The following is a 12,422-nucleotide window of genomic DNA, read 5'->3' as shown; positions in this document are numbered from 1 at the left end:
ACAATGAGATGGAAAAAATGATGGAGAAGGGTGAGGGATGGAAACATGGATGCTTGCAGGCCTCATGGACAGATTCTCGGCCTTCAGGTCCTCTTCAGAGATCAATTTTGGCTCGTTTGTAGGCTTCCTGTAGAAGACACAGAACTTCCTGTAGAAGACACAGAACTTCCTGTAGAAGGCACATAACTTCCTTTGTCTTTGTTTTGAGCGATCCTCTTGACCTGCAATGTCCTTCTTGCAACCTGCAATTATTCAATGGAAATTAGCTTTATTTTTCTTTTCTTTTTTCTCTTTTTTTTTTTTGAAAAACAACTAGGGCGCCTCATGGAGGTTTTCACCCTAATTGCCTGCCCTGGGCGCCTCCAAGGGAGGTTTTCACCCAGGGATCTTATTCCCTTTTTATTTTCTCTTCTTTCCAACCCATTGACTGCCTCATGGAGGTTTTCAATCAATGAGCCAATCTGAGGCGCCTCCGAGGAGGTTTTCACCTTAGATTTTTATTTTCATCTTATTTTCATTTTTTTTAAATTTTTTTTTTTCTACCCTACCCTACTTGAAAAAAACAAAATTATTTTCAAGTATAAGAATACTTCCAATGGAGCCATGTGCTCATCGAGATTAGAGATAAAATGATGTGGCGGCTTGAAATGCATGCTTTGACAACTATCCAGATCTCAGAGACCAAATGGTTTGACTTTGAAGGGATCAAACATAGCTGAGGAAGAGAGTACTGCTGCAACTTAGTGACTGTCTGAAACCATGTCTCAATATAGCTTTGATATCCTTGGTCCTTTTGCTGATCTGGATCATTCTCCATATCTTCTTCTATCATGACCTTCACATCTTCCTCTTTTTGCTGACTTTTCTCTTGACTACATAGAGGGTTTGATGGTAACCATGAGGGAGCTTTCTCGATCTCTGATTCTAATCTCTTCTCTTCATCAAGTGCAGCCCATGGTTCTTTGATCTCCTCTTTTGAATCTTCTTTTGCCTTTGGTCCTTCAATGTTGTCAATGTAATCTCTTCTTTGCAACACTCTTCCTGAGCTATGGTGAAGATCGTTGAGCTCAAGAGGAGTCATTTGGACATGTTGTGCCTCAGCTTTGCAATTGGGTTGAGCTACTCCATTGTATGGTTTTGGAAATGGTGGTATGGGTAGCTGAGTGGGGGTGTATATTTGAGATGGATGTGGATGGGGTTGTGGTTGGGCAGGCATTTGGGGTTGCCTTGGTGGAGCAGGAGGCGATGGTTGTGGATGAGTAGGTGGTGGAGGAAAAGAAGCGGGAGGAGTGTTGTATTGGGGCCTCCACCCCTGCTGAGGTGCATTCCACTGAGGTTGTGGCTGAGCATAAGAGTGAAACGAATGAGCAGCTGGTTGGGCATAATATTGAGGAGGATATGACCAAGGAGGAGGTGTGGACCAGGAGGAATGAGTAGGGGGACCCCAAAAAGGCATGGAAGTGGCTTGATAGGGGTCGTAATAGGTCTGGGATGTCTCTTGCATTCCCTACTGGTAAGGTATGGGTCCATGTGGCCTCCTTTGGTTCATATAATAGAGTGATTCAGTGGCTTCTTTGGCTCTCTGATATGCAGCTTTAAGTCCAGGCAAGGAAGGGCACTGATTTGTAGGATGGTATTCTTCACAGACGAAACACACTTCTAGGGAGTGCATTGGACATTCATCCCTAGGATGCTTTCTAGTGCACCTAGGACAAAAGATGGCCAAAGCCGTCTTGGCTTCCTCTTGCTTCCTTTGGATCCGCAAGGTATCAAGTTGCATGGCAAGAAATTGCCTCATATCACTCTTGAAATCTTCCATTTGATTTGAAAATTCATTTTTGGATAAGGTACTGCTCCCAACATGTCTATATGTAGCCATTTGCTCCAGAGGAATGTTTTCTTCTTCTTCTTCCCTTGAGGTTCTTCAAATATGTCTTGCAGTCCACCTAAGGGTTCTTTAATCATAGCCATCGAAGAAGAGAGAAGGTTGGCTGTGTGAAGCAATGGAGGTGTTGTGCAATCATTTTTCTGAATTATCTCTACTCCTACAAGGCATGAAAGGAAATCTTTTCGGTTGATTTTTGCTTTTTTCTGCTCGTACCTACAAAACTAAAATAGATTGAACTGCAACAAACTATCTTGCTGAAATGAAAATGCGGAATTGAAATGAAAGCAGGAAAGGACTAATCTATTTTTCTCAAATGAAATTACAAGAATGAAATGCTAGGCTATGCTTGCGGAACTGAAATGCTAATCTATGCTTGCAGAAATGAAATTGCGGAATTGAAATGCTAATCTATGAAAGCGGGAAATGCTAATCTACTTTTGCATAAACGAAATTGCATAATGGAAATGAAATAAACTACTTAGCAGAAGATTGTAGTGGAAAATAGAAGAAAAGCAGTAATCACCAATACTCCGACGCTTCCCCAGCAACGGCGCCAAAAAGAGTGGTGAGCCCTAGTATTGCAGCAATAATGCTACAACTCCTGGAACTCCCTTCTTTAATTTTATCAACCCGGTAGTTCATAACAAATTTGGAAGCGACGATGTTGTATGCACAAGTACTAGCTCCTGCCGCAGCTGTCACTTGGTCAGCTGGCACAAGTCCGCTAGGGGCTCAAGCCAACTTCTATGAGCTCTTAGAAGAAGCTTTTTAGCTGATGGATGAAAGCTAACTCAAAGGAAGCTAATCTACTTGCGGAAAGAAACTGAAAGCCAAACAGAAATGCAAACCCTAGCAAACCCTAATTCTACCAGCTAGACCTACTGATGCGAAGGAGAGCATGCAAACTACTGGAAGGGATGCCATTATTTCTATGAAGGTAAAATACATGTGTCTAGACTACCTCTACTCGAAGAAAACATCTTTTTGTATTTTTAAATAAGTTATTAGAATTATCGTGCATGTGCTTTGAACTGGCTTTTTGCTGTGTAGGGGTGGATCAAGGAGGAGAAATGCTTGGAAAAGGTTGGGAATATTCAGAGAGGGTCTAAGGAGTCCCTAACATCCTTCCAGAAAGTTTCACAAAGTTTGGCTATCGGGAAACCTCATTTGTGAGCTTCTACAGGAAGTCGGCAGGGGTTCTACAGGATGTTCAGAAATTTCTACAGGATGTTTGAAAAGCGGATTTTAGAGGATGAGTGAGTGAGGGAAGATGCATGAATGGATAGGGAGGTAGGATAGGGGCCTGGAGTGACCCAGGGACTGGTGGATGGAGTGGTGAGAGGGTGTAGAAGGCTGACTTGGCTTAAAGAAGGCTAAGACAATGATTGAGCAAGAAGGTAGGGCTACGTGGGCAAAAGGACAGGTGTGAGATGAGGAACCTAGCTAGGAGATGGAACAACTGGCTCTGATGAAGCTTACGTGGATGAGAGAGTGGTAGAGATGCCCTGCACAATGTACATTTAACCGAATCAACAAAGTCTTACAAATAATCAAAGCCCTAGCTAATCTAATCTAACTGTCAATAAAACGAATGAACAACAACTTTATTTGGAGGAGAACCATGTATATCAAAGATGCAATGAACCATTTCAGAGATCTGAACACATAACCAACTTCTGCAAATGAAAACAGTACACTCAGGATTGCATGGTAAAGCAAACTAGTGTTTTTGTGGGCAGCAAAGTCATCCTAGTCACAGCTCCTGATCCCACTGAGGGAGAGGTGAAACCACAGATGTTTGATGGCCCTTTTCTTGAAGCTTTCTCTGTTAACAACCTATCAACTAAATCTGAGCATGAAAAGCTATTTTACTCATCAAAAACAACCTAAATAACAAAACAAGATTTAAATCTAAATAGCAGATTTTATTTTAAGAACGCAGCAAAGACACATGAAAGTAAACAAAGGAGGTATTGGGCACTTGAGATGGGCCCAACCCCAAGAGCTACAGCCTCCTAAGAGAGATTTAGAGCTGGTGCCAAGCTGGATTCATCTTTATTGAGCAAGAAATGTTACATTCCAAAAACTATCCACAAAGGAAATCTTGAAAATGTGCTGAAATGAAAAGCTAGTCTACTGACTAAAATCAAACTACAAGCTAGCTAATCTTCTGCCTACAAAGTGACTACAAAATGACTAACAAAAACGACTAACTGAAATGAGGCCCTAAGCCCTCTTATTTATACAAATTGAGTAGCCAACAGTCCTCCTAAACTTTAGGGACTCGACTGCCCAAACTTGCAGTTAACAACAGTCCTACTTGACTTGCTTGGCTGCCCTTGTGATAATCGATTTGGTGGTCCTTGAACTCCGAGCTGATGGTGGAGAATTCGAGGTAAGGGCCCATAAATGAAGGGGACAACTTCCTACAAATCGTCTCCCTTGTTCTCCCACGAATTTGGCTGCCAAGTGCTCATTAAAATCTTTGATTTTGTCTCCAAATTGACCAAAAAGACTACACAAAGCACACAGTAGCCTTGTTGGCATAATGACTAACCCAATTCACTCTATTAGCATAAATATAATAAAAAGCATGTAATAAACTAATGAGAATAGTGGATTAAGTCAAATTAGGAGGTTGAATGAGCCCATATAATTATCCATTTTTGGGGCTCATCAGTGATATCAATAGGATCCTTGTCTTTACTCATGATATTGGGGATGTAGTTTAGTCACATGTGGATCCTTTTGTAAACACTAATTATGATGAGCCTTTTTCCCAAGTGGAATATGAGCTTGAGGAAAGGGAACCTGTTGAATATGATACTTCATACCACCCGCCTCCTTCCGATCATGACCTTGAGGCAACCTTGAAGAATGAAATTATTAGAAACAACCATGATGGGGATGATATGCCTAAGGTTTCCATTCAACATAGATTCATGAGCCTGATTGTTGATATCTCTATCTTTTGGCTTGAAGACAAAATACAATGGGGTATGTTGCGTCCCTTTCTTCCCTCTTCATCCATGATATTCCATATGTGGCCACCTTATTTTCCCAGCTCCCATTCTTGTGACCCTCCATATGATTGTTCCTATCCTTGCTCTTGGATTTTATGCATGAGTAATCATTGGGGAAAATGTTTTTATATCTATCTCATGGTGTCTTGGTTTCATTGGCTCTATGATTAAACTTAGTATTATCATAAAGTAATATGCATGTTAGAGTAGGATTCATTACATATTCATTTTGCATTAGAATTTAATATCATATTATGTCCTCATGCTAGGTTGGGTTCATTTAGAGTAGATTTTATTTAATGTTTGATTTTATGGACTAACAAAAGCATGGGTAATCAAAGGACATCGTTAAAACATGTTTTCCTATTTTCTTTGTATTAGATTTCAGGTAACAGGTCTGCGGTCCCAAGAGATTGTTGGTGTTCTCATGACCTCCCCATTCAAGTACATGGTTTGTGCTCTTTACTAAGTGTTGAGAAATATAGGACATGAATAGTTAAAAGATTTCTCTAGATAATTTCTTGTGATATACTTTTACTTCTTAACTTATAGTTTTTTCTTCATTAGGTTATTATTGTGTTCTTTATCATCAAGACAATTACTAATATGCACAATAAAAGACAAGTGACACAATATGTAGGCTAGTCATCCAGGGCCAAAGCCTCTCACCTCTTGAGAGGAAAACCCGATCAAAATTATTCTTGTAGATCTTCAATTGATGAGTACCAAGACCATGATAAAGGCCCTTGACTCTAGTATCCTCCCAAGAACCTTGTCACTAACCTTGATGCTTTTCCTCTTCCCTTTCTTGACTATCTTCTTGATCTGGAACTTCTCTTCTTGGCTTCTTCTAGAGAAACTTGGTCTCTATCCTTCACTCTACTTCTTCTCTACTTTCCTAGAGAAACTCAATCTCTATGATCTCACTACGTTCCTCTAGAGAATCTTGGTCTCTAGATCTCTATCTCGGTTTGTTAGGCCCCTATAATACTAGTGATTCCCCCATTACTATTGTCATTGTATCCCTTATTGTTAGTATTGTGCCCCTATTGTCCCCATATTGTTATTAGTATGCCCCATAGAAACCCACTATTGTTATTTTTGTGCCCTTGTGTTATTACTGTTATGTCGGCTTGATTATATTGTGACCCCTTAGACTCCTATATATAGAAAGGAGGTTTAGTCATTTGTATCATCCAATAATTGTTCATTTGTGTAATGTAAAGGAGGTTTCCCCTTGAAGAGGTTGAATTCTAAGGCGTTGATCTATCTTTTCTATCTTTTTGTGAGCTGGTTTCCTAACATTTGGTATTGGAGCTTTGGATTCTAGGGTTTCGCTACTCCAAATAGGTCATCATGGAATTTTCGCTATAACCTTTTTTCTGCGACGTTTTAGAAGCTACAAAAAAAATCCATTTGAGCCGCAATCATTCTAAACTTTGGGTCTGAATTTCAGAGCTTGTCTTGCTATATTTGCAGAGATATGATATGAGGAATTTAGTGTTTTTGTAGATTCCCGAATTACATTCCAAACAGGTGACCTGGAGAAAATCGTCATAACTTTTGTTTTGGGCATTAGATTGAAATTTCGTAAGAAGTTTCAGAAAGAGGAAGACCTATAGTTTTATGTATATCTGTTTCAGGTACTAAGGTCGAAACAGTGACATGTGACACGTCGTACAAGTTTTCTCTACTGAACTAGTTTATAATCAGGTCACCGTGGGAGATTTGGCATAACTCTTCCTTGGAGAATCCAATCTTGATTAGACTTGTAGGGTTAGAAATGGGACTCAAAGGGCTGTTGCATGATGAGATTTTAGATATTTGAGATCCGTAGTTATAGAGATACAACAGATTCAATATCGAGCTCTTACAAAATGAAAAAAAAAAGGTGTAGTTTTTTAAAATTTTGCATAAGATTAGTTTGAAGGAATTCAAAGGGAGTAGTGAATAATTATTAGCATTAATTAATGCCATGAAGAAAGAAAATGGAAACACCTAGTAAGCAACCTGAAAGCTCTAGCATGACTCATGAAGAAGAGGAAGAAATGCAACATGATATATCAAAATTACAAGACCAAGTACAACAAATTTCACTCTCACTAAAGGTAAATGAAGCCAAGATGAATGGCGTGGAAGCTAATATGAATGGCATGCAAGTTAAGATGGAAGCTAAGATGGATGGCATGGAAGCTAAGATGGATGGCATGGATGCTAAGATGAATGGCATGGACAATAAGATGGAAGAATTGAAGATAAATTTGAATAAGTTGCTACAAGAAATGGTCACTAATGGTGAAAGGGTAGTAAAGGAAACTCATGATGAGAACAAAATAAATGTTAATCATGATTTCATAGACTCTAATGTTGGATTGAAGACCCACCATGTTCCAAAAATCGATATGAGGAAGTTTGATGGCAAGGATCCCAGAACATGGATACTATAGATGAAGCAATTTTTTGATCTTCATAATGTGCAAAACACACAAAAGGTACGTATTGCAATTTTATATTTGGAACCAAATTAGTTTATATGGTATCGATGGATTTTCTCTCGTAAACATATTATCAGTTGGGCAATTTTTACGGAAGAAATGATAACACATTATAATGATACAAAAAGCAATACCTTTTTTAGCCAATTGATAAATCTCAAACAAAAGGGTTCAATGATGGAGCACATTGAGGACTTCCAAAAATTGAACATAAGGGTAAAAGATATTCTAGAGGAGCATACGATTGATGTGTTCACAGGGACTTTAAAGGATAATATCCAACATGAGGTTTGCCTTTGGGAACCTGATTCATTGGATAAGGCATTCAAGTTAGCAAGTAAAATGGAAAGCGAAATTATGGCAACCAGGAAGCCTACCACTCACAAATATAAAGATGGAAGTGTTGTTTTCCCTAGCCTTCCATAACCTACAAGGTTGACACCACAACAACTGGAATAAAAAAGAGCAAAATGGCTTTGTTACAGTTGTGATAACAAATACACTAAAGGTCATAAATGTGCGGAGAAGAAATTATTCTACATAAATTGTGAAGAGGAGGAAGAAAAGGAACAAGAAATGTAAAAAGAAGAGGATATACTCCAAGAACAAACCCTAGATAAAGAAGAAATGAATCCAAACATATCTTGTAATGGATTGGCTGGAATTACCACTCCTCAAACTATCAAGATGGAAGGACATATCAAGAAGAAAAAGGTAATAGTGTTGGATATCAGGAAGTACCCATAATTTTATTCATTGTAAGATATCAAAGGAATTTAATTGCTTCCTATATCCAGCACGAGAGTGTCAAGTGATGGTTGCAAGTGGAGGAACCATAAATTTCTCTGGAAAGTACCATAATACCAAGCTATCCATGGGAGAATATGTATTAAATATCCCAATGCTTTCCATTCCAATGGGTGGTGCTGATGTTGTACTAGGAGTCCAATGGCTACAATCCTTGGGTACAATAGCTTTTAATTTTCAAGAACTTTTCATGAAATTTTGTTCGGAAGGAAAGCAATTTGAATTAATGGGTATTGCAGGGAAACCGGGAAAGATAATAAGCTCTAACGGTATGACAAAGCTTCTAAAGAAGGAATAACGAGGTGTAATTTCACAATTATGTTCATTAGAGGTTCCCACATTGAAATCGTCTATTTCTCCATATCTCCAAAAAGCCTTGGAAAATCATTCCAAGGTATTTAAGGCTCCCAAAGGTCTCCCACCTATTCGTGATCATGATCATGCTATTAATTTGATTCTAGGAAGTGTTCCTCCAAACAACAGGCTGTACAGATATCCCTATGCCTAAAAGAGTGAAATTGAATGTATGGTTGCAGAAATGCTAGAGGATGGTATAATTCAACTTAGTCAAAGTTCTTTCTCTACTCCAGTAGTATTGGTGCACAAGAAGGATGGATCATGGTGCATGTGTCTAGATTATAGGGAGCTCAACAAGCTCACTATTAAAGATAAATTTCGCATTCCTGTCATTGATGAATTATTGGATGAATTGCATCGATCAATTTACTTCACCAAGTTGGATCTTCGTTCAGGATATCATCAAATCAAAATGAAGACTGAAGACATTCCGAAAACAACATTTAGAACTCATGAGGGTCATTATGAATTTTTGGTCATGCCTTTTGGCCTTACCAATGCACCTTCTACATTTCAAGGTTTGATGAATTCCATTTTCAAACCCTTCCTTAGAAAATTTGTGTTAGTATTTTTTTATGATATACTAATCTACAACAAGTCTTGGAAGGATCATGTTGAACATGTTGATAGGGTGCTCAAACTATTGGAAGAGAAACCATTATATGCAAAAAGCTCCAAATGTTTCTTTGGAGTACAAGAGGTGGATTATCTGGGTCATATTGTATCTCATGAAGGTGTTAAGGTAGACCTTAGCAAAATTAAAGCCATTAAGGAATGGAAAATCCCCACATCCATAAAGCATCTGTGAGGATTTCTTGGGTTGATAGGGTATTATTGCAAGTTTGTTAAGAATTAAGGGAGAATAGCAGCACCACTAACAACGTTATTGAAGAAAGATGAATTTTCATGGACTCCAGAAGCAACAAAGGCCTTCGAACATCTTAAAGAGACAATGTGCCAAGCACCGGTCTTAGCTACACCGGACTTCACAAAAACCTTTATTGTGGAATGTGATGCTTCAAGAAATGGAATTGGTGCTGTTTTGATGCAAGATTAAAGACCCATTGCTTTTGAAATTCATCCAATCAAGGGAAAGTATTTACACAAAGCTATTTATGAGAAGGAAAAGTTGGCAATACTACATGCACTTAAGAAATGGCGACCCTACCTAATGGGAAGACACTTCAAGGTAAAAACGGATCATGATAGTCTTAAATACTTTTTAGAAAAAAGATTATTCTTTGAAGAGCAACAAAAATGGGTCACAAAGATGTTGGGTTATGACTTTGAAATCATCTACAAAAAAGGGAAGCAAAATGTTGTGGCAGATGCACTCTCAAGAAAGGATGAGGATGTTGAAGCATTGTTGTGCACCATTTCTATTATCCAACCAGATTGGATAAATGAAGCAAGGGAGGAATGAAAGAATGATGGAGAATTGTGGGCACTCATTCAAAAGATACAACAAGATCCCAGTACATCTGATACATTTAGCTGGAAAAATGATTTGTTATGGTACAAATATTACTTGTACCTATGTAATAATTTCCAACTCAAACAAAATATTCTTATGGAATTGCACACTTCTCCCTTAGGAGGGCACCCAGGATTTTTAAAAACTTACCAGAGGGTTAATAAGGAATTTATTTGGGATGGCCTTAAATAAGATATACAAAAGTTTGTGGCAAAATGTTTGGTTTGCCAACAAAATAAAGTTGAAACAATTAAGACCTTAGGTCTATTACAACCTTTATCCATTCCAAGCCAACGTTGGGAGGAGGTTTCAATGGATTTTATCACAATTTTACCCAAGTCTGAGGGAAAGAGTGTCATTATGGTGGTAGTTGATAGACTTACCAAGTATGCACACTTTTGTGCATTATCACATCCATTTAAAGCCAACACAATTTCTACTACATTTATGGAAACAATTTAAAAGCTACATGGAAACCCAAAGCTTATTGTAAGCGACAAAGATCCCATTTTCACTGGAAATTTTTGGACAGAATTATTTTCTTGTCTCAGTACTTAGTTAGCTCATAGCTCATCTTATCATCCTCAATTTGATGGGCAAACTGAGATAGTAAACAAATGTTTGGAAGGATATATTTGTTGCTTTGTATCTGATAAACAAACACAATGGGTCAAATGGTTGCCTCTGGCTGAATAGTGGTATAACACTTCCTTCCATACTGCAGCAAAAATGACCCCATTTATTGCACTTTATGGATATGATCCACCATCCATCACATCATATTTAAGATAAATTTCTAAGGTTCAAGTAGTGGAACATCACATCGAGCATCAACAACAAGTTCTCCAACTCTTAAAGAATAACCTCACGTTGGCGCAGAATAGAATGAAACAACAGGTAGATCAACATCACAACGAAAGAAGTTTTGATGTAGGTTATTGGGTATTCCTACAGCTACAACGATATAAAGAAATGTCCCTCAAGTAAACTAAGAAGGATAATCAATTATCACCAAAGTATTATGGTCCGTACAAGGTGTTGCAAAAGATTGGTACTATGGCATACAAATTGGAGCTTCCTGCAGCTTTCTAAGTGCATCTAGTTTTCCAAGTTTCATGTTTAAAGAAGGTTATAAGTGACAAGCTCCTTGTTCAAAAAATATTTCCAGAGCTTGACGAGGAAGGAAAAATCATATTGGAACCGGAAGTAGTCACAGAAACAAGAACTCAAAAGCTACACAATCGATCAATTTCGGAGTATCTCATCAAGTGGAAGAAGTTATCTGTTGAAGATTCCACATGGGAGGATGATAATTTTATACAGAAGCATCCAGAACTACTCAAGCGTTGAGGACAACGCTTTTCAGAAGGAGAGGGGCATGTTAGACCCCTATAATACTAGTGATTCCCCCATTACTATTGTCATTGTATCCTTTATTGTTATTAGTATGCCCCATAGAAACCCACTATTGCTATTTTTGTGCCCTTATGTTATTACTATTATGTCAGCTTGATTATTTGTGACCCCTTAGACTCCTATATATAGAAAGGAGGTTTATTCATTTGTATCATCCAAGAATTGTTCATTTGTGTAATGTAAAGGAGGTTGCCCCCTTGAAGAGGCCGAATTCTAAGGTGTTGATCTATATTTTCTATATTTTTGTGAGCTAGTTTCCTAACACGGTTCCCCATAACAAGTACCCTAGAAGAATCCTTCCTTCGATGACTCCAGAAGAAACCTTCTTCGTTGCCCTAGAAGAAACCTTTGCTGCCCCAAAAGAAACCTTCTTCACTGCCCTAGAAGAAACCTTCTTCACTGCCCTAGAAGAAACCTCTCCTTCACTATCCCAGAAGAAGCTCCCCTTCATTATTCCCAAAAGAATCCTCCTTCATTATGCCCAAAAGAATCCTTTGAGGTTGAGTGTGACTATATATACACTCTTTGTCATGTCCTTTAGTCCGGCATGATCACTTGAGATTAGGTTGACTTCTTCTAGCGAGTTCTTCCATTGTTGTAGGCCGACTTGAAGAGGATAAGTGACAAGGTCTTGGAGGATCTTTACATAGACAAGTTCGATTTTTTACAAAGTGTAACATGACTTCATTACATGAAAATGACTCTAAATTTTTATGACTAGATGACAAATCATTCCTAAAGACTCTCAGTGGGAATCTTGACTCAAAAATAAAATCTCTTGCTCATGAAACCCAAGAAGCAAGCAATATAATAAATTTATTTTTTTTCTTTACATCTCTTTACATAAAATCATAATTACATGTCATTATGAAGACTAAACCTAGTTACACTTTTTCAACACTGAGAACTCATGTCTCAGTTAGAGCTAGATCTTACCAACCCCTAGAGGGTGACCCCTATAG

Source organism: Pinus tabuliformis, chromosome 1_1 (assembly GCF_031772625.1).
Source record: "Pinus tabuliformis cultivar Carrire ecotype Pingquan chromosome 1_1, CPIR1, whole genome shotgun sequence".
Lineage (NCBI taxonomy): Eukaryota > Viridiplantae > Streptophyta > Pinopsida > Pinales > Pinaceae > Pinus > Pinus tabuliformis.
Note: the sequence above shows the minus strand (reverse complement) of the source record.